The following is a 20,476-nucleotide window of genomic DNA, read 5'->3' on the forward strand; positions in this document are numbered from 1 at the left end:
TCTAAATTCTTCTCAATGTTTTTAAGTTTAGGTAAACTTTAAAAACTCAAAGAAATGACAGTCATTACTTTCCATATAATTCTCAGCAACAGAGTGAGGGTTGATAATACGCAAAATAATCGATTCTGCTGGGGGGGGATATAACAGCACACAAAAGGACACCACAGAGACCCTATGGGGTCTCCCTAGGGACTAAGTCTTCCTAGGGACTAAGAAGTCATTACTCAGGAGTGCCACCACCAGTGAGGCTCAGTGCCTTAACCTGACTAGGGGAGGTGAGAAAATGAGGAAAAGCACCTATACTACAGAAACAGCAGACACACACACATGCTAGAGTTGGGGTCCGATAGGCTGTGTGGGCTCTGATGGAACAGTGCCTACTAATGCCACCACCCTGGACCTCGGTGTATTCACTACACACAGCATAAGGAAAAGAGTTTGGTACAACATGCAGGTGTCACCGGTGAGCAGTCTCAGGCCAGAAGCATCTGGAAGGAGGGAGCTGGAGTTGCCAGTTGTTGTACACACTGATAATGCCTGCATTTGGATCAAGGGAAGAAGGTTTTGCCTTTTCTGAGCCTAATCCATGTGGGGAAAGGCTTTGTCAATTTTCCAAGAATCTGAGGTCTTGGTCCTTATCATGGCTGAACTATGGATTTGAATATGAAAAGAAAATGATCTTGAAAGACGTGGAGAGTTGAATCAGACACCTCAGCACATAATGGTGCTGCGTGCTGATGGCCAAGCTCTCAGGGCACTCAAGAGTGATGCCAAGCTTCTGGTGTCATGTTGGTTTGTTTTTCTTGAGCAAATAGCAAGGTGAAGATGCTCTCAGAGAGATGATGCACTAATAGGGAAGTATATAAAAAGAGAGAGCAAAGCTACAGAATGCAAATCTTGTTATACCTACTTTTCTTGTTCTCTGTATTTTTATGAGGGCCGAGGAGTGAGGTGATGCTTGTAGGGTAATAGGAATATCATTAAAATGACAACCCCCGTTGGCACTCCAATTCCAAAGGAATGTTCCACGCAGTTCACCCATAGGTGAAGAGCTAGAGGTGCTTAGTACCCGTGGAGAGAGAGAAAACAGCTTTCCTCCAGGGCAGGTTCTCAGATAGGTTGTCCCATTCCAAGTGGATATTCCTGGACACATGGACATATAAGCAAAGCTAAATGGATATTTGTGTTGGGGGGTGCGCGTGAGCAAGTGTGTGCGCACATGTGCATATGAAGCAGAGAAAGTGGAGGAGAACAAACAGGAGACCATGGATTTGGGAGGGAGCACAAGAGGCGTTGGATAGGGGAGGGACGAGAATGATGCAGATGCCGTGCTCATGTGTGAAGTTCTAAAAAGAAAAACCTATTAAAATATGGTCAGGAAAAAATCAGTTCACAACTTGGAAACAAAAAAAAAAAGAATAAGAAACAGGAACTTTGTCTGCCTAATTAGAATATAAATATAACCTACATTAAATGTAACCATATGGCGCTGGAACCAAAATAGATAAATAGCTCAATGGAACATGCAGAAATATCTTAATATACATAGGAATCTTCTATATGAACCAAGGAATACTCAAAATCACAGGAAGGGGAAGCTCTGTTCAGCACATTGTTATCATATGTGGGCATCAGCTAAGAAAATTCAACGTAGGAGCTATAGCCTAACCCTGTGTGGTACATAAAAATTCAAAAGAGATCAAGGACTTCAATATAAACCCAAATTATAAAACTCTTAACAACAACAACAAAAACTTTGTTAATGATTGTTTTGGATGTGATATTAAAACAAAGAAAATAAAAATATAGGCAAATTGGACTAATTCAAAGTTTACAAATTTCTATGTAGCAAATGGGGCAGTTCACAGAGTAAACTCCCCTCAGAAGGGAAAAGAGATTTGGAAAGAATGAATTGGCATTCAGAATACAGAAAGGATTTCTAGAGCTTAGCAATAGAAACAGCCCAATTAAAAGCTGTAAAGGAGAGTCCATTAGTCCGGGCTATACAATGAACAGAAACTTGTTAAATAAGTTTGCACCACATGGCCTGGGCAGTCAATGACTCTTTATACTGGAAAGGCTGAGAAAACACTATCTGCTCCGTCGCTGTGGCTGGGTGTCTCAGTAGTCCCGAAGTGGAGATGGAAGTCTGGAGAATTCCTGGGGATCTGACAGAATTGATTTTCTACTGACTTGCAAATACATAGATAAAATGTGGTGATATGCACAGGAAAGCGTTATCAAGTCTCTTAAAGGAAGAAATTCTGACACAAGCAACAATATGGACATAGAATTCTGGTTTCCCTCTTCTCTTTAAGTCTGGCAAGAATGTCTATATAGGCAGCTCATAAGCAAATGCCAAAGCTTTTCTTCTGTTATTTATGTCCTCCTGTAGTCTCTCCCTTGACTGGGAGATGGACTTGAAAGCATTGCGCTAAGTGACATAAACCAGTCACAAAAAGGGAGGGATGAATGGTGTTTTATTTGCACATAGAAGCATCAGGAGTGTTGGAGCTCATGGGAAGACAGAGTGGAATGGTGGTGGCCAGCGGGGCAGGAAGGGGGTTATCTGATGAATCATACAGACCTTTATTTTTAAGAAGGCCTGGGTTGTTCAATGTGAACTTAAACTGCTGACCTGTGCCCTTAAAATGGTTAAAAGGAACCTTGGTATTGTGTGTTTCTGTTATTTCCTTGAGTGACTGTTGGTGGAGACCAGGACTCTGTGCAGGCTGGGCAGTGCTTGACACTGAGCTGCTTCTACCCACAGGCTCACTAGGTAGCCCGGGCTAGCTTTCTGTCTTCACCCACCAAGCACGAAGAATGCTGGGATCACAAGTGAAACCATCCTACCCAGCTTAAATGTCAAGTTTCGGTCATACAATTTGATGTTCTCATCACACACACACACACACACACACACACACACACACACACGTGCTTTGTAATTACAATTAAAGAGTTAAATGTAAAAGTTGAAAGCTCTACTTTGTCTTGTCATAATCTGATACCTAAGGAACTTGCGTTATTTATCTATTGCTACATAGCAAATTACTCCAAAACGTCACACGAAACCAAAAGGCTTTCTGTGCTCTGTTTCTGTGGGTCAGGAATCTAAGCATGGCTTGGCAGGCTCCCCTGGCCAGAAGTCTCTCATGCTGTAGTGAAACCATCAGCTAGAGTTGTGCCGTTTTAAAGGTCAGCTAGGCCTGTAGGATCCATTTCCAAGTTTCTGTGCACGGTTGCCGGCGGGTCTGAAAGAATCTGCTTCTGAGCTAGCCGTGTGGGCCTCTGCGGCACTGCTTCACCAAGAGGTGAAGAGGCTCTCCTGGGCTGAGAGAGTCAAAGGGAAGGATCTCAGCTCACACCCACCAGCATGGATGGCAGGAAGAAGGAAAGCGGAGGAAAGAGGGAAGAAAGAGAGAGAGGAGAGGTTGAGGAAGAGGAAAGACATTGAACCTTGTGCGGTGTGGTGGGAATGTGAAAAAAAATATGGATGGGATGCACATGAGGATGGAAGTCACAATCTTTTAATCTGGTGACATCATCTTGTGGCATCTTCTATATTTTGTTTGTTAAAAACAAGCCAGGTACCAACAATAGGACTCAACAGGTAAAGGATGCCTGCCACCAAGCCGTATTATCCTGGTCCCTAGGACCCATATGATGGAAGGAGAGATCTAACTCCTAAAAGCTGTCCTCTGACCCCCACACATGGCACACATACACACAAAACCTGACGAGTGAATGAATGAAAAATGAGTGAATGCAAGCTTTTTAAATGTATATGGTATTTGAGGATTTCATAAGTACCGTGTAGACATTGTTTCCATCCTTCTCACTCCTCCATCAAACTCCTCCTGCGTGCTCTCATCTCAAATTCCTTACAAAAAAAAGTGGGACTTTCTCTCTATGCCTAGAGTGAAGAAATTAATCAATGTGACATTTTCCCATGTGGTGCAGAGCCTGCCTAGGAAGACAGCAATTTCAGTGATTTAGACCATGTGGAGGGTGTACTCCAAAAGCCACCTTGGCCACTTAGTAGCTGTGTAGGCTTCGACTACCCTGACCTTCCCCCACCACCTCTGGACTTCTAGTTTCTAATGAATGAGATGGAAAGATGAGTATATCCCACCTCGTGGCTAGTTTTGAATATCGTATATTAAAAAGGCCTTCAGCTATATATTATATATATAAAGCACTCCCTTGGTGTGTGGTAGTGGTCGTTTGTACATAAGAAGCACTATGCTAGTGGGTGTCACTGGTTGTGTGGTAGGAAGTCTATGCTAGTGTGTTGGTAGCTGGTCTGAGGAAGTGTCGTGTTCCTACATGTTAGTAATAGTATAAGTTCAGCCTATTCTAGAGTAGAGGCTGGATTTGTCTCCTTTGATTTGCCTGCCTTTTAAAAGAATTTTATTTTTCTGTCTGTGTTTGTGTGAGGGTGTGTTCTTGGCGAGCGGTCAATAGAATTAACCAGACTAGCTTTAATATAAAATATTCAGCTTTAATAAGGGGAAGAAAGGGGAACTTACAAAGCCAGAGTTCCAGCGAAGTGCAGGAAAACAAAGAGGGAAAACAAGCGCACATGGATGGTTTTATAGGCTATTTGGAGCCCTGGGGGAACACACCCCACAAACAAGGTGATTGGTTGGGCTTCCCCTTCAGGTGTTCACCTAAGGGGAGTGCCTACGTGGGCCAAAAGTGAGTGCTGAATGCCCAGAAACTGAAGTGACAAACAGTTGTGAGCTGCCCAACACGGGTGCTGAGAATTAAATTCTGGTCCACTGCAAGAGCAGCCAACACCCTTGACCGCTGCGCCACCTCTCCAGCCCCTCTTGATTGCTTCTTAGTTCTCAAGCTCAGTTAGTACACGGTGCTAATTCCGAATGGATTTGCAAGAGTTTCATGTGTCCTCATCTGATTTTCCTGACTCTTTCTTACCGGGAGGAAAAAAAAAAATTGATGCTGCACAAAACGTTAATGCCATCATTTGCTCCTATGCCTCCAGATCAGTGCTTCAGATGTTAGAGAAGGGTGGACGGTGGCCAGACCTTGAGGGAGCAAGGACGGCTTACCCTCGGGCCTCTGCCGTGTTGTCCACTCACAATGCTGATGATGACATTGTTTTCTGATGTGATGAGTTCACCTCACAGAGCTGACCCACTTCTCATAAGTGTGACGCGGAACCAGTACCAAAGATTTCTTCCCAGTGGCTACATTTAGTGGTAGTTAGGCCCTGGAGATGGCACACATTTGTATTCTGCCGCTCTTCAGATGCCATGCCCAGTGACTTTAGAGTTGGCCGGGGTGTATCTGAAAATTGGCAAACACTGCAAACCCTTGCTTGATTTACTGTTTTGTTTGCCTAGCTTTAAAATACTAATGGAGAGACATTAACAATGCAGATTAAAAGGAGAGGTGTGCCATAAAATCTGAATCCCTCCAGAAATGCCCTTCAGTGCTGGCACCTCCATCTGACCAGGCAAGGCAGTTCCTTGTGTCATCCACCCATGCCATTGGACTCGATCTTTGTGCTTTCCTGTTTGTCTTACACATTGAGCGAAGGGAGGTGCCATTCAACGATCACTTCGGCACAACCCTGAGAGCCCGTATTTCACCAGTCCCCAGCCCAGCCTTTGTCTAACTCACTGGGATGTCCCAAGCCTCTGGGGGCGAGTGGAGAGAGGGATGAGTGGGTCTTATCAGATATTTATTTGAAATATCTGACTCCACCCACGGCTGTATGTATATACAAAAGCTGTGTGCGTGAATGTGTTGAGACCGGAAGTCTTCTGAATACTGTTTCCTGATACATCAAAGGAGGAGTTCAAGGGAGAGGGGAGTTGTTTGAACTGTATCTCTCAGAAAGACTTTGCCACCGTCTTTGGTCTGGTTCCTTTGCCCAGGTCTGGTGATCTGGGTCATGCCATTTAATAGTCACACAGAGTCAACTTTTCCCAAAAGGGCAAGGGGGTGGCCCCTAAATCACTTAATTAACATGTAACTGGCAGGGTTGTCCTAGATTTCTGGGACCGTGGTAACATCTCTCAATGGTATCCGCACCTTACATAAGCTGAGTGGGCTGCCTCTGGGAACGATCCAGGGAATAAAAGGGAATGTTTTCCTCCTCTGCATCACTAGCTTGCTTGCTGCAGTGAAGATATTTTGGGATCTTGGCTGAGTTGGTCTCTTTCTGGCCTGTGTATCCCTAGGGAGTTTCTGTTCCTACAGATGGAAACTAATTGAAGAGTAGCCATAGGCTGGGAGACTGCAGACACAGAGGGGAGGGGAGCTAGCTGTAGGATGCCCCTCGTCCCCAAGTGTGCCAACTACAGCACCATTTCCGAGCTGCGGAAGTCTGGGAAGTGCTATACTGAAAGACTATTTTTCCCATGGCAGGACTAGCTTCCAGAAGGGCTTCTGGAGTTCAGGGGTGCTTCCTGGAGGCCAGCTACCTGCCACTGTGGGGGTTCAAGCCAGGATGTTGGATCTGGGTTACCATTGGGAAAGTTATTTTAGCCTCTCAGAAACTGGGGTTCATTATTAGTGAGATGGAAATGATAGCAATAGGGCTGCAGCTGAAAGCAAATCCATCGATCCCAAACCTAGATCCCAAACCTAGGATTTCACAGTATCTCTGTGAATCCTACAATGCTCACATTTGAGGTGAGGATGCAGGGGACAGCTAAGTGTCAATAGAGACAGAGACATGACTACAGGAAATCCAGCTTTCATTACCTGAGAGTTTCTCTTAGAAACTTTTGACAAAACTCACATCTGGATTCATAGGACAGAAACGTAAAATCTTTTGCTCGTCCTTGTATCCAAAGCTGTGAGCCGTAGAGAAAGGAGTGGAGCCTTTAGAACTGAGCAGAGACCCGAGTTCTAAGCCTGAGCTGAGTATTCTCAGGAAATTGCTTTCAATTTTGTAAAACGGGTATTTCATACGTATTCTAAGAGGCAGGGTTGAATGGGTCCTGGCAGTGTAAAACCAACAAAGAGGGACCATGACTTCTGGCCTGAAAGAACACTTCTAGGATCCAGACATTTCTGATCCTAAATAGCAGTGACATTACCCTCAGCAAGCAAGGTGATCACAAAGATTAAAGGAGACAATCTGTGTCCAGGAACGACTCTGTGCATGGAAAATTAGGATAGCTGTGTTTACTGCTACTGCTATTATTAATGTTTTCTGTTGACTGGCTATGTTTAAGATCACCTACTATGTGCCATGAAGATGTGTCTTGTATGCAAGGCATCCCTGAAGGGATATGCTGCTCCACTTTGCACTCTGAGTAAAGTGTACTTCCGTTCTAGTTAGGGATGGGCACAGAAGTATACACACATGTGCACGCATGCACATATGCACTCTGAGTAAAGTGCCCTTCCGTTCTAGTTAGGGATTGGCACAGACTCACATACACACAACGCAAACATAAAGAAATATTTCAGATAATAATAAATTTTGTTTATAAAGGGTATTGAGGCCTAAGTGAAACCGATCTTTGGCTCGGATCCACATGGCTGGCCCCAATCTAAAGGAAAGAACAGTTGCATCTCTGCATCTGTTTGACATGTTCCTCACAAGCAGAGATCCCCTCGTCTCTTCCTGGATATGACTCCCCAATTTAGAAGCTGAGCCCAGACACAACAACCAGAATGTAATGGCCTCTTCTTCATGTGACCTGATGGAACCACGATTTTCTTGCCTGCATGTGGCCAATTTGTCCACAAGGTGGCAGTGTTTCACAATGAACAATGAGGTCCCGCAGGGATGGCTGGCCAATACTAAGGGCTACCTAATATTTGCTACAAGCACAAATCCCAATCCTTTCTGTGGTTGTGTTGGGTGTGTGAGATTCGACCTCCAGGACTTGGTGTGGTATCACTCTCCTCCCCTTTGTTGTTTGCATTTCTCTCTGAAATAATTGTTTTTAAAGCTAACACCTTTACAGCCACTGTAGCGAGAGTTACACAAACCTCACAGTGCTGGATCAGCCAGGCAGTGAGTCACACATACTGCCCTAATTCATAAAGAGTCTGAGGGTCAGAGAGTGCGCCCGGGGATGGACATCTGATTAAATCCAGCATCAGCTTCAAACCTAGGTTTTTGTGATGTCCTAGCTTAGCAATCTATCATCACAGTGTCCTCTTCTGTATTGTAGGACAGCATAGTATCAAGATCAAGTGTTGTTAAAGCAGAAAAAATCACATCCAATATTATAGCATCATATTCCAATACATGCATTATTAGTCTGAATATCCCCCTGTAGAATTTAATAACACCCACCCAGCCCAAGAGAATGCAGCCAGCAACATATCTGAAAACTGCAGGTATAGAAAGGAGGTGGGGGCAGAGTTCTCTTAACAGTTTTGGAATGGTGTCTTAGAGGAACGGTGGACACATCCAACATCCTCTTCTTTTGAATAAGAACGGGAGACCCAGCATCCTCGCACCCCTCTGTAGGCATCCTGGTAAGTGGAACCTGGCTGAGCAAAGCCAGGCTACTCGCTCCTCAGTGCGCTTCCCATGATGCACACGTGATGGGACCGCTCAGTGTCCATATGTCACGGTTTACCATGAGATTGTAGTCTGGGGCCCTGCAAGTGCCACGAGTACGGGTGAAAGAACGGGAAGGAGGCTAGAGACAAGATGTCCTATCCCCTCCAGTTTACAGATGAGGACACTGACCTATTTACTGTCCATCACAGGGTAAGCCCTGCACTTCCCCAAAGGACCATCTGCTAAAGCCCATCAGACACAGAGACGAGAATTAAAGCAGACATCTATCCAGGGCGAACCCCGGAGGACGCTCAAGATCAGGCACAGCCCCCATGCCAAGACCCATGTCTGAAAAGAAACATGCTCTGTATCTGAGAACCACCAAGCCCACATCTGAGAGCTGCCAAGCTCATGTCTGGTAACTACCAAGTCTGTGTCTGAGAGGGCCAAGCTCACATCTGGGAACTGCCAAGCTCACATCTGGTAGCCACCAAGCCCACATCCAAGAACCACCAAGCCAAAGTTTAGCCATTTAACAGAACTTGTCAGAATTTTTAATGTGCTGATATTGACCACAGAGTTGCCCAAGAGGGAACTCAAATAGTCAAGCGTTGCCAAAATTATTTGGGCATAAACTTATTCTTCGACTCGTTCTGTTTAGCAGGCTTGTTAATAGCTCGCACACTTGGGTAGAACGGAGACAGAAAGCACTCGTTTGCAGTCTGCTGTCACATTTCTCAAAGCCCGTGGTGTGGAGCCTCGGGTTTAAGCAGCTGATGGGATAGAAGGATGGCTGATGGCGGATATAGTTACTAAAGATTTCAGTGAGCTCGCAAGACCCAAACCATCTTGGAGCCATAGCAGCTGGCTGACTTAAAGGCTGCGGTTGGAGGTCACAGCGCCTGGAGTAGGTCGGGTCTCAGTAGAACTTCATCCCGAGAAAGGTAAATTATTCATTGTGAGAACTGACCTTGTAAAAACCTTCTTAAGGAAGTCGGAGAAGTCAAACGATTTGAATTGTGCTATTCAAAGGACACCTGGGTATACAGTATTCCGAGAGTCAACAAAAGTAATAAGGTCTCAGTACAGTGAGTTGGGGATTAAATGTCCTTCAACAAAGCCAGGACTTGGGGAGTCAGCGATTGGGCTTGAATTCTCGCTGTGATATTTGTTCGAATGGCTTTGCACAAGGTACCCTCGATGACTGTTGGTGTCCTTCAAATAGTAACACTGTGTAAACAGTGGGATAATGCCCCCTGCAGGAAAAAGGCAGAGAAACCCATGAAAGGGGTCATATTGGCATCAGAATAATTGGGGATAAACTACTTGAGGAGGAAAGAGGACCCCAAGGAAAAGATTGAGAAGCCGAATGTTCAGTAGCTGCTCTGCCTGAGAAAGGATTAGAAACCCCTGTAGGTAGAAAACTAGCCAATCAGTGGAGAGAGGGGACCTAGTGGGCAGTGGTCCAGAGGGCAGCCAGGAAGATTACTCAGCCCAGTCGAATCCCCACTGCCCGCCATACCGAGAAAAGTGACTATAGAGGAGACAGTCTGGCTGGCGTTTCCACGTCTCTAGGTTGGGTCAGGACTCACAGAGCTTTAGTGAACACAGCAAATCACAGGTAATGACTGGCCTCCCTGGTTTTGACTTTATTGGATTGGACATTAGGCTGTCTGCAGGGTTGTTATAGGAATTCATATGAAATATCCTTAAATGGGGAACTAAGTGAGGAAGATGGGCTCTAGCTCACTTTGTATAAACCGTTCTTGACAATTTGTCCCAATCACGTTTGTTCATTTAATAATAGTCTCTCATTAAGTTGAACCATCATCTCCATGGTAAGTCAGCACAATGAAGGGCCACAGTGGTGACCCTGTAGGGTCTTGAACCCTCTACCCAGCTCTGCCAAGAACCCCCCCCCCCCATGCAGTAGCTAGGCACAGCAGTCCTTGGTCCAAACGCTTGTGAAACAAAGGGGAATAGGCAAAGCGATCTGAGACTAGCTACATAAAAATGACCCTGAAGGCAGAGAGCCCTGAGATGTGTTCCCAGTGATGCCTTCCCAGCCATGCCACTATCTAGCTTTGTGACCTCTTGCAAGGGCCTGAGGACACTTGAGGGTGATCTGAATTAAAGAGTCTTCCTTGCAATTCTGAAATGGTCTCTGATTGGTTAATACCACCTTCCAGGTTTTCAGCTTTAAGGGTTTTGTATTCTCAACCATGCTTATCTGTGTTGTTTGTTGATGACAGCATCTTTCTATGTAAGTCAGGTTGGCCTTAAGCTTGTTACACACACACACACACACACACACACGCCCACGCACACGCGCGCGCACGCGTGCACACATGCGCGCGCACACACACAGGTACTCACTAGATTCTCTCTCATCTCCTAAAACTTAAGGAAAGCAATGCAGACGAAGTCTAGGGATCACTGGTAGGAGCAGGAACCTGCACTGACCAACAAAGACAAAGAAATGAGCGTGATATTCTCCACGTATCAGAGCTTTTCGGGTTCCGAACACTGAATGTCCAGGACACCCTCCCCACTGCTGAGCTTTGTGAGATCATTCTGGGGTGGGGGCGAGGGCGGTGAGCTATGGACATGGATGCATTCCTTTCTGGAAGCTTATGGCTAGCCATGCAAAACAGATGAATCACAGACTAGCTGAGCGAGCTTTTGCCAAGCTTAGCTTTCTCGCTAAAACACCCTAGGTGGTGTCTTCATAATTCATTCTTGTCTCTAGGGAGACACACAGGCAAAGACAAGAGATTACCTAAGCTAAAGTGGGTCACAGACCACATTTATGAACTGGGACATCACTATTTAAAAAATAATAATAATAAAGATAAAAATTGCTTTTGGTTGGTAATCCATTTCCTTGAAAATCGCAAGTCTCTGGAAGAACAGAGTTTACAAGTTTTGAAAACTATCATTTAGACACCCAGCGCTGACGTTGGACAGATTTTAGGATGGACATTATCAATAGTGGCTATACCAAATTATCATTTTAGACTATAAGGGTTTTTTTTCCCCAGCAATTTAAAACTCCCATAAAGAACATCCCCAATCAAATATGAACACGTGCATGAAGACCCATTATACAAGAATAAATGCCTAATGATCACTCGAGAAGGCCCTCTGCTTGGCTAGTAATCCAAGAAATCTTAAGTAAAAGTCACAATGTGGTGCTAATTTTCACCTAATGATAGACAAAGATTGAAACCGAAAATTATGTGCCAAGACATTAAAGACAGCAAAACCAGCATGTTGATGGGGTGGGAGGACGTTGGAGGGCAGTGCACCAGACAGTGTGGAGCCCGCATATTAAACATGCATGCCAATGGGCTCAGCAGCCCAGATTCTGAATTTTATTCTATGCAAAACCATAGAAATATCAGATGTTTTAGTGAGGTGGCTGCTTATCACCTACACCTGACTCTGTAAGCTTTGTGTTTTAAATGAGAAATAACTGTCTATGAAGAACAAATTAGGAAAATTATGTGACAACCACATAATGGAATATGTCACAGACTTCAGAAATCGCAATGCAGATCTATGTTCATGTTGTATTAAAAGGAAAATCGCACAGCTAAGATAACTTCTCAGGAGAAAAGACAAAGAGAGTGTGCACCTGAGAATAAGAGCCAAGCTAAAAGTTTTACCAAAATTTTAAGCTTGGTTGGCTCTGGGGAGTGCAATAAAGACACCTTCCACTTTAAGGTCATTTTTTTTCTGGTTACTGGAACTTTTACAACAGCCATACATTGCGTTTATAAGCAGGGGATAGCATTAAAGCATTAGAGAGGAATGATAGACATGTTGCATAACAAGAAAGGGCTTGAAGTTCCCGGATGCCAGCAACAGAGCCTCCGTTTTATTAGATTTGAAGCTGCTACTTGCTCTCTGCAAGCATGTGACGGCCTGTCCACCAGAATTTAGGGTTAATGTCCTGCTTGAAAGATGGAAGTTTGAGCTCTGAAGCCTGATTTGCTTGAATTTGTCTCTCCTGCCTGCTCCACTTGTGTCAGCATCTGGTCTAGTCCTGTCTAGTCGCTCTAGCCCACTTCCTAATGTTTCTAGACCCTGGCTAGGTTTTAAGGCAGTATGGGAGTCTTTCTCCCAAGAAATATAAAAGGACAATGGATGACAGATGACATGGTTGCTCTTTCAAGCAAATAAAGGCTATGGGTTGATTCCAGCTACTCTCAGTGAGGACAAGGGGACCTCCTAGGGAAAACCCTAGGCTGGTTTCTGGGGGTTTTGTTTGTTTGCTTTTTGTCAAACCTAAATCTGGTATGGGAGTGAGATGATCAGGACTCAGGAAGCTCATGAAGACTGGGAAAGAGGGGCTTATATTCTTACAGGCAGCTGAAACTGTTCCAGCACATCTCTGCTGTGATCTATTGATGGCCACACCATGATTTCACAGTCAAGTTCAAGCTGTCAATGTTGACAGCTGTCATATGGATCCTTGGTCTTGTACATGTGCTCCCAATGTCGCCTCCCCATCTTGCTGCTAGCCTCCCATGAGTTTCCTTGGAATGGTAGGGATTGACTTTTCTTTTTCCTTCCAACCCCATCCCCAAACCTGGAAGCTTCACACCATGAAACATCGTGGCTCACAGTTCTCTAACCCTCTGGTCTCTTCCTCCTACCCCTGTCTTCACTTGCCTGCCCGCTCTTGCTGGTTTTTACTCTTGGTACAGTTGAAGTACCACCTTCAAGGACCTGGAAGCTTTTTTCACAATCTCTTCCCCATCCCCAGATAACATAGCCCCTTCCTGTACCGCAGAGTTGGGCACATCCATTCACCCATGTGTGCAGTAGGAAGTACTCACATCCTTACTCCTCACTTTCAGGCACTGACCTCCATTCTGGGTCAAGAGAAAGCGGAATAAGTCAGAGAGTTCACCTCAGTCAAGCTCCTGGTCTATCTAGCTATGGTGACAATACTGTAGTCTTTGGTTTTCTTTTGCGCCTCTGACACTGACTATGAGTGTTAGGAAGGCAGGAATGGAGTCCCAGTCTTCTTAGACTGCCTAGTCCCTGAGACAGTGGGCACCTGTTGAATACACATTAGTTATTAAACTTTCCTTTTAAAAAAAACAAGATAGAATTTCTGTATGTAGCCCTGTCTGTCTTGCAATTGACTCTGTAGACCAGGCTGGCCTCAAACTCAGAGATCAGCCAGCCTCTGCCTTCTGAGTGCTGGGATTAAAGGTGTATACTCCCACCACCAGGCTACAAGCTTTTTAATTTTTTTTGTTATTGAACATTTATATGAGTAATAACACAACAAAGACATACTGGCTTATTTGCTTTTACTATAAGATTCTGATTAGTTTCTCAGTAGCATATTTCTTTATGAGAGACCCCAGAATCTCCTCTGAATTGAATTTTAATCCAAATAAGTCAGTATATTCCTCTACATGTTAATGCCTTGAAAATGGTGGATTTAGTTTAAGACTACTACATAAGAACAAAATCAGAAAATTGGGTGCAATTTTAAAGATTGTAGAAAGCATTTTAAATTCCCCGGCTCCCACCTCTTGGTGCTTATTAGCCAGATGGCTTTGAGGATGTGATTAGATTTCTCTGTGACATGATTTGCTCAAATATGAGATGCAGATAACAATAGAACCTACTGCATCAGGTAGCTGTACAGAAAATGCATAGGTCACAACTGTTAGGGATGACAGGGACGGTGATGACCTCATTGTTTGAGGCAAAGGAGAGTGGGCAGGATTGTGTACTGATGGGTCCTATAGCCTTTAAAGTCAGGTGGTCCTGAATGTGTGTCCTTGCCTTTGCGTTTGTTAATCAACTGTGGAGCCCAGAATAAGTTCCTTGGGTCCTCTTTGCTTTAGGTTAAAAAGCAGGCACTGAGCTGGAAAGAGGGATCAGCAGTTAAGAGAGCACTGGCTGCCCTTCCAGAGGACTTGGGTTTGAATTCCAGCACCCACATAGTAACTCACAGCCATCTGTCACTCCAGTTCCAGTTCTAGGGAATCCGATGCCCTTTTCTGGCCTCAGTCAGCACCAGGCATGTTTGTGGTACACAGATATATGTGCAAACAAAACACCCATACATGTAAAATAAGTAATAATTTAAAAAATAATGACATTGTGGAATTCTTATGAAGTCTAAACAAAAGTTACAACAATAATAGTTAGAATAATTGATGGGCACATGGAGGGTGGTAAATAAGCCTTACTTTAATAGTTATGACAATAATAAAGCCAAACGAATGGTTGTAAGATACTCTACGGGTTAGATTCCTCATCTTTCTGAGGGGAAATGTAACATCTGGGAAGTAGTTATGCAAGCAGATCATTTCAGTGATAGTTCTTTCAAAAACAGAGTCAAAACATCTGACTGGGCTTGGAGCCTTTGGAATGGTTATGGAGACTCATTCTAACAGGGCTGGAGAGACACAGCTCAGGCCTAGAGAGAATGGAACCTGGGGCAAGGGGTCCCCTCGGGAAATCAAGACCTCTGCTCTTCAGGGGTGACAGCTGGAGTTTGGAGGGGTGGGGCCTTTAGGAGACAGCTGTTCCATGATCCAGCCAAGTCTATTGCATGACTAAAGACTCGTTACAAACACTGGGAGGCGGAAAGCAGAAGGTGTGATGTTTGATGCCTCCGCCAGCTCAGCATCCGCTGCTTCCCCAGGTATTTGGTGCTTTTCCTCAATTCTAAATTCACTCCCTGTTTTAAGCAGACGCATCTTTGGCAGGCAGTGCTAGCAGTTGGTGTTCTGTCCCTCCTCCTGGACGCTGGCTATCCACGAAACCCGGGACAGGGTTCAAGGTCTTCCCATTCCTCCCGCTGCAGCTCACAACAACTCTACAGGCCTTTATAACTTTCTTTTCATACTTCTTCAAGGTACTTCCTTGCTCTAAGTCAGAAATTTGCTTCAAAAAAGTAAACTTAGGTTTGTGAGCGCGCAACTGGAAATGCAAAGCTAGTGATGTACAACCTGCAGAAGTACTTGTATTAGGTGCCTTTACCTTCAAGTGTTAGGTGCCTCTACCTTCCACGGGACCGAACGACCTTGTCTCTCAAGACTCAAATTAAGCACTAAGTTGGCAGAAGCTGCCCTATTCAGGCCTAATTCGCGTCTCACTGTGCCCGCTCCTTGCTGTTTGTGCTGTGGGTATTATTGTACACTTCCACTTATTGCCTGTTCATGCAGGATGGCAATTTGTTTACATAAATGTCTCCCATTTGAAACTGTGAGCAGCTAAAGATGGTATGGGATGCTTTATAAGGATGCAGACTCTGGGACATGATGTTTTTGTTGGTTTTTGTTTTTGTTTAATTGCATATTAATTGTAGAAAACAAAGGATGTCGTTTGCATTTTCATGTGTGCAGATAAGGCACTTTGATCATGTTTACTCCCTCAGTTACTCTCTGCTGCCTCCCTCCCTCCCCCCCCCCCGTTTCTCCCCACTCATCCTTAATACTCCCCCTTTCTTTTCCTGACCTTTCAACTTTTCCTCTAAATTTTGAACGACAGAAAACAGGTGATGCTTGTCTGTGAGTCAGCTAAGCCTGCCTTCTGACCTCCTACATCACAACTGCTGGTCACGGAATACAAATTGCTGCATATCTAAGGCAAAACTTGTAATTTACATCTAGTCAGTTTTGAAGTCCTGTTCGAGCAGCTAGGCATCTACTTATTGCAGGGGAGAGGACACTGGGCTCATGTTCCACTTGGAGAAACATTGCTTATAGATGTCTTAGATGTGAGACACTTTTTGTGAATTCCAAAATACATTACAAATGCTAGGATAAGACAGGCATGGCGGCGCATTCTTATCATACCAGTTTATGCCAGCTTTGGGAGGTAGAGGCAGGAGGATCACGATGAGTTCAAATCCAAGTAAGACATTACTATAAACTAAACATCTATATTCCTCCTATTCATAGGTTGTGATATTCACCCCCAATGTGGTAATGATATTAGCAAATGCTGAGGCCGTAAGAGTAAGCTCCCACAGGGCACTCCCATGCCCTTTTTGCCATAGGAATATAAGGGCAAAATGAGAAAACGGTGTTAGATAAACCTGAAAGTGGTCTTCTCCAAATACCAAATCCATTTGCACCTTGAGCCTATGCTTCACAGCACCCGGAACCATGAGGAACCCATGTTTTCTGTGATCTACTCAGTGTGCAGTATTATTGTGTTATAAGAGACCAAGGCAGGTGTGCACGTGAGTATCTCTCATCTCCTGAGCAGGGGTGCCCTCTCAAGTCTGTGAACTGGCGCGTGAGTATCTCTCATCTCCTGAACAGGGGTGCCCTCTCAAGTCTGTGAACTGGCGCGTGAGTATCTCTCATCTCCTGAACAGGGGTGCCCTCTCAAGTCTGTGAACTGGCGCGTGAGTATCTCTCATCTCCTGAACAGGGTGCCCTCTCAAGTCTGTGAACTGGCGCGAGTGTGCCGCGCATTCTTCCTGAGGGAGTTATGGAAAGAGAAACTGAGCCCAACTAAGTGTCAAGTGTTTCCACAACACACAAGCACGATGACAGGTTAGCCTCCCTTATTGCAAGAGTTCCCTCAGCTGGACATGTTTTTTCTCCCCGAGATCAAAAGACTAATCTCTGGTCAAACAAAGGCTGATAAAATCTCTAGCGAATTCATCGGGGAGTGACCAGGGTGATTCATTCTCTATGATGACAGTTCACATAGCTGGGGATCAGATAACAAAACACAGAGTGCGGGAGTGAAGAGCAGCAGAGTTTCCCACTCGGGATTAGTGGGACAAGATTAAACCGTAAGGACTTTCTAATAACCAGTAAAAATATGATAGATACATGAAAATTTAATGCCAGAGAATTCTTTTTTTTTCAGTTAATGTTTCTCTAAATCCCTAGAATCATACCTCTTCTGTCAATTTTTCTAAGTTCTAATAGGGTTCTTGACATCTCTTTAGAGCTCAAATATCCAAGATTCCTTTGAATACCTCTCTGGTCTCAGGCTTGCTGCTCTTAACCTCTCCCTTACAGAAATGAGCCAAGCCACCTGAAGCAAGTTCATATTCCTGCACTGGATTTCAAGAGTCAGAATTCTTCCATCTAAAATTACTCAGTGAGGGTTGAGGATATCCCTCAGTAGAAAAGCACACATGTAGCATGTGAGAAGCCCTGTGTTCCAACCCTAGCACCCACCACCCCACACATATACTAAGTACCCACCAAGGGGCTTCATTTCTGTGGGTCTAGCACTATTAGGATATAAAAATGCTTGCAGTTTATCTAGGGACAGGGTTCATGATTTGTTTTAAAAACCAATTTCAATATTGTGTCTGTTGTTGTTATTCACGGACAGCTCAGAAGTCCTCTGATGCCAGCAGCATCAGCATCACCTGGAGCCTGTTAGAAACCCAAGCCCTCAGGACCAAATCCAGACCTAGGAAATGAATATCTTCCCCCCTTAACAAGACCTCTAGATAGTTTCATAGACATTATACAATTACAGCGGGTTCTTGGGTGGGGTGAAACCAGATGCTTAGCAATCCCTAGAGACAATTATTCCTAGACTCCAGCCTTAGTATATTTTGGCACCCCTGGTGCTGTGTGATTTCTTGCTGAAAAAATCCTTAGGTTTAAACTATAGTTTCACTGTTCACTGGATGTGTGATGGTAAAATAATTCATCCCAAATGACTCTGTGACATCATCTGCGAAGGAAGGAAATGATAAGATTTTTTGGCATGGCTATTGGGAGAATTAAATGTTTAGTGTATAGCTTGACATATAGAAAGCAGTCAGAGAATCCCTTTTCTTTTTTCTGTTAATGAAATTTAAGAACCCTCATACTCCAGGAAGGTGCTTGGCTTGGTTTGTTGATCAGAGAATAGAGTTTTTGATAGTGCTATTGCTTAGCATGCACAAAGCCCTGAGTTAATATCCAAGTTGGCAAAATTCAGAAAAAGGCAGCGGGGGGAGGGGAGGAAGGGAAGAGGATAAAGAGAAGTAAGAAAATTCATATCTCAGATGCCAGCCAACTAGTATAGCCCTGTGGATCCCAACTTAGAAATGCCAGCAGCAGCTTCAGTCTTCCCTGTGGCCTATGTTAGTCATTCTTACGGCTTTAATGAGATAACCAGTAAAATCAACTTAAGGAGAAAAGGGCTTGTTTTGGCTCACATTGGAAGACACAGGCCATCATGGAGGAGAAGGGCACGCAGCCAAAGGGTGGCTCTTGCTACCATATACACAGGAAGCAGAGAAGGGTGAACTCTGCCTCTACACTTGATTTCTCTTTCAAGTTGATGCAAACGAGCTTTCAAAGCATCATAGAGCAGACTCAAACACATTCTTAGTGATCAACATCGAAACCACGGTACAATGAATGCATTTCGCCAACAGGAAGTAAATTTCTTTCTGCATTTAAAGAAAGAGGGGGATGGGGTGCATGCTTCGAGATTCATAAAATTTTTGCAAGGCATTTTTTTTTTTGCCTTCTGCTGGTTGTAGAGTCATTCCCCTCCCCCACCAAAGTTGTTAAGATGCTTGAAGAAGTGGCAGTCAACGAGAAGTCGGGTGAGTATAGCGGATGAGGAAAAGCCTTGCAGCCCAGTTTACTCCACTTTAGAAGCTTGAGGTATTGGCATGTACTTAGGCACTGTTGTGGAAAGATGAATTAGGACCTTCCTGTTGACCAATGCTGGCTGTGGGCATGTTTTAGTGCACGTCATTGACTTATTGAGCATACGTTCCCGATAAAATGGTTTCCTCTCGATTCAGACATCTGCTGCAGTGGTTGAGACCAGCAGCAGGCCACCAAGTAATGACCATGCCCCCTTTTTGGTGCAAGTCTGGCTTTGGGAGGATTGGAACTTCTCAGTTCAGCCACTGATCATTGCTAGTTACATACAGTCCATATTTTATAACAAGTCACAAGCCACTAAAAATGGTTTGTCATATAGAATCGGAGAGGATAGGAGAACAGTTCAAATTAATTTTCTTTTGTTACTATTTGGTAAGGTTTTGAAGCACCAACTTATAAGCTTTTTACCTTTCCTATTTCTCTCAAATGTTGCAAAACCCTTATATGATCGACTGTGTTCTCATTGGCAACATCTCTTGGGTATCCAAGAGGACTCACTTTAATGGTTGCTCTCACTTGGTCATTGTAAACTTCTGATGGCCATCCACTATCCCCTAGCCTCAGAACTCCTCTGCAAATTCTTGAGCCAATTTTGCATTATACATTCCATAATAGGTCCTGTAGCCTGTAGGCTCCCTAATATCCTTCCCATAACATCGTTCCCATAATATAAAATAAATGCCCAATGATAAGTCATTCCAAAAAAATTTAAATAATATATAACACAGTCTCATTTACTTAATAACATATACCAACACTGAGTGACAGATTTCAATAGTTCAAAACTGCAATTATTTTGTACCAACTTACATTAAATCTGAGCCCCAGCTATACAGAACATTACCACCATTTAGAGTTTGTCTCCCCACCTTGAATAAAGGTAGAAACATCCAAATAGACACACCCAGAGATTTACCTCTAGTTGGTTCTACATCTACTGCAGTTCACAGTCAATATTAGGCATCATAAGTCTACTACTTATAAGCTTGACAGCTGGTCACATGTCTTTTAAGATTCCACCCTTGGTGTCACAGGCTCATGGCTAGCTCAGTAAAAAATGTATCCAATCCTGCTTCCCATGGTCTATCACAGCCTCAACACTGCTCCAGAGTAGAAAATCCCTTGTGAGACTCTAGAAACTCTCTTAGCTGTGAACTAAACAACACACTTTCACACAGGACCCAGAAGAAACATTCATGTTCCAAAAGAAAGGAATAAGAGAACCAATATATTGTATTAGTTATTATATATAGCTTTATATATACACACACCACACACATAGACTCCATAGGAAACTGAGCTAGAGATCTTACATGGTGTGTGTGTGTGTGTGTGTGTGTGTGTGTGT

General features: G+C 44.1%; 1 protein-coding gene across 2 annotated transcripts in view; it reads left to right on the forward strand.

Moving 5' to 3' along the window:
* The window catches only part of Ppp2r2b (protein phosphatase 2 regulatory subunit Bbeta), a 398,669-nt gene that overhangs the window by 56,794 nt on the left and 321,399 nt on the right, over window positions 1-20,476 (forward strand). The gene's annotated exons all lie outside the window — the stretch shown is intronic.

Source organism: Microtus pennsylvanicus, chromosome 4 (genome assembly GCF_037038515.1).
Source record: "Microtus pennsylvanicus isolate mMicPen1 chromosome 4, mMicPen1.hap1, whole genome shotgun sequence".
NCBI classification, from domain to species: Eukaryota; Metazoa; Chordata; class Mammalia; order Rodentia; family Cricetidae; genus Microtus; species Microtus pennsylvanicus.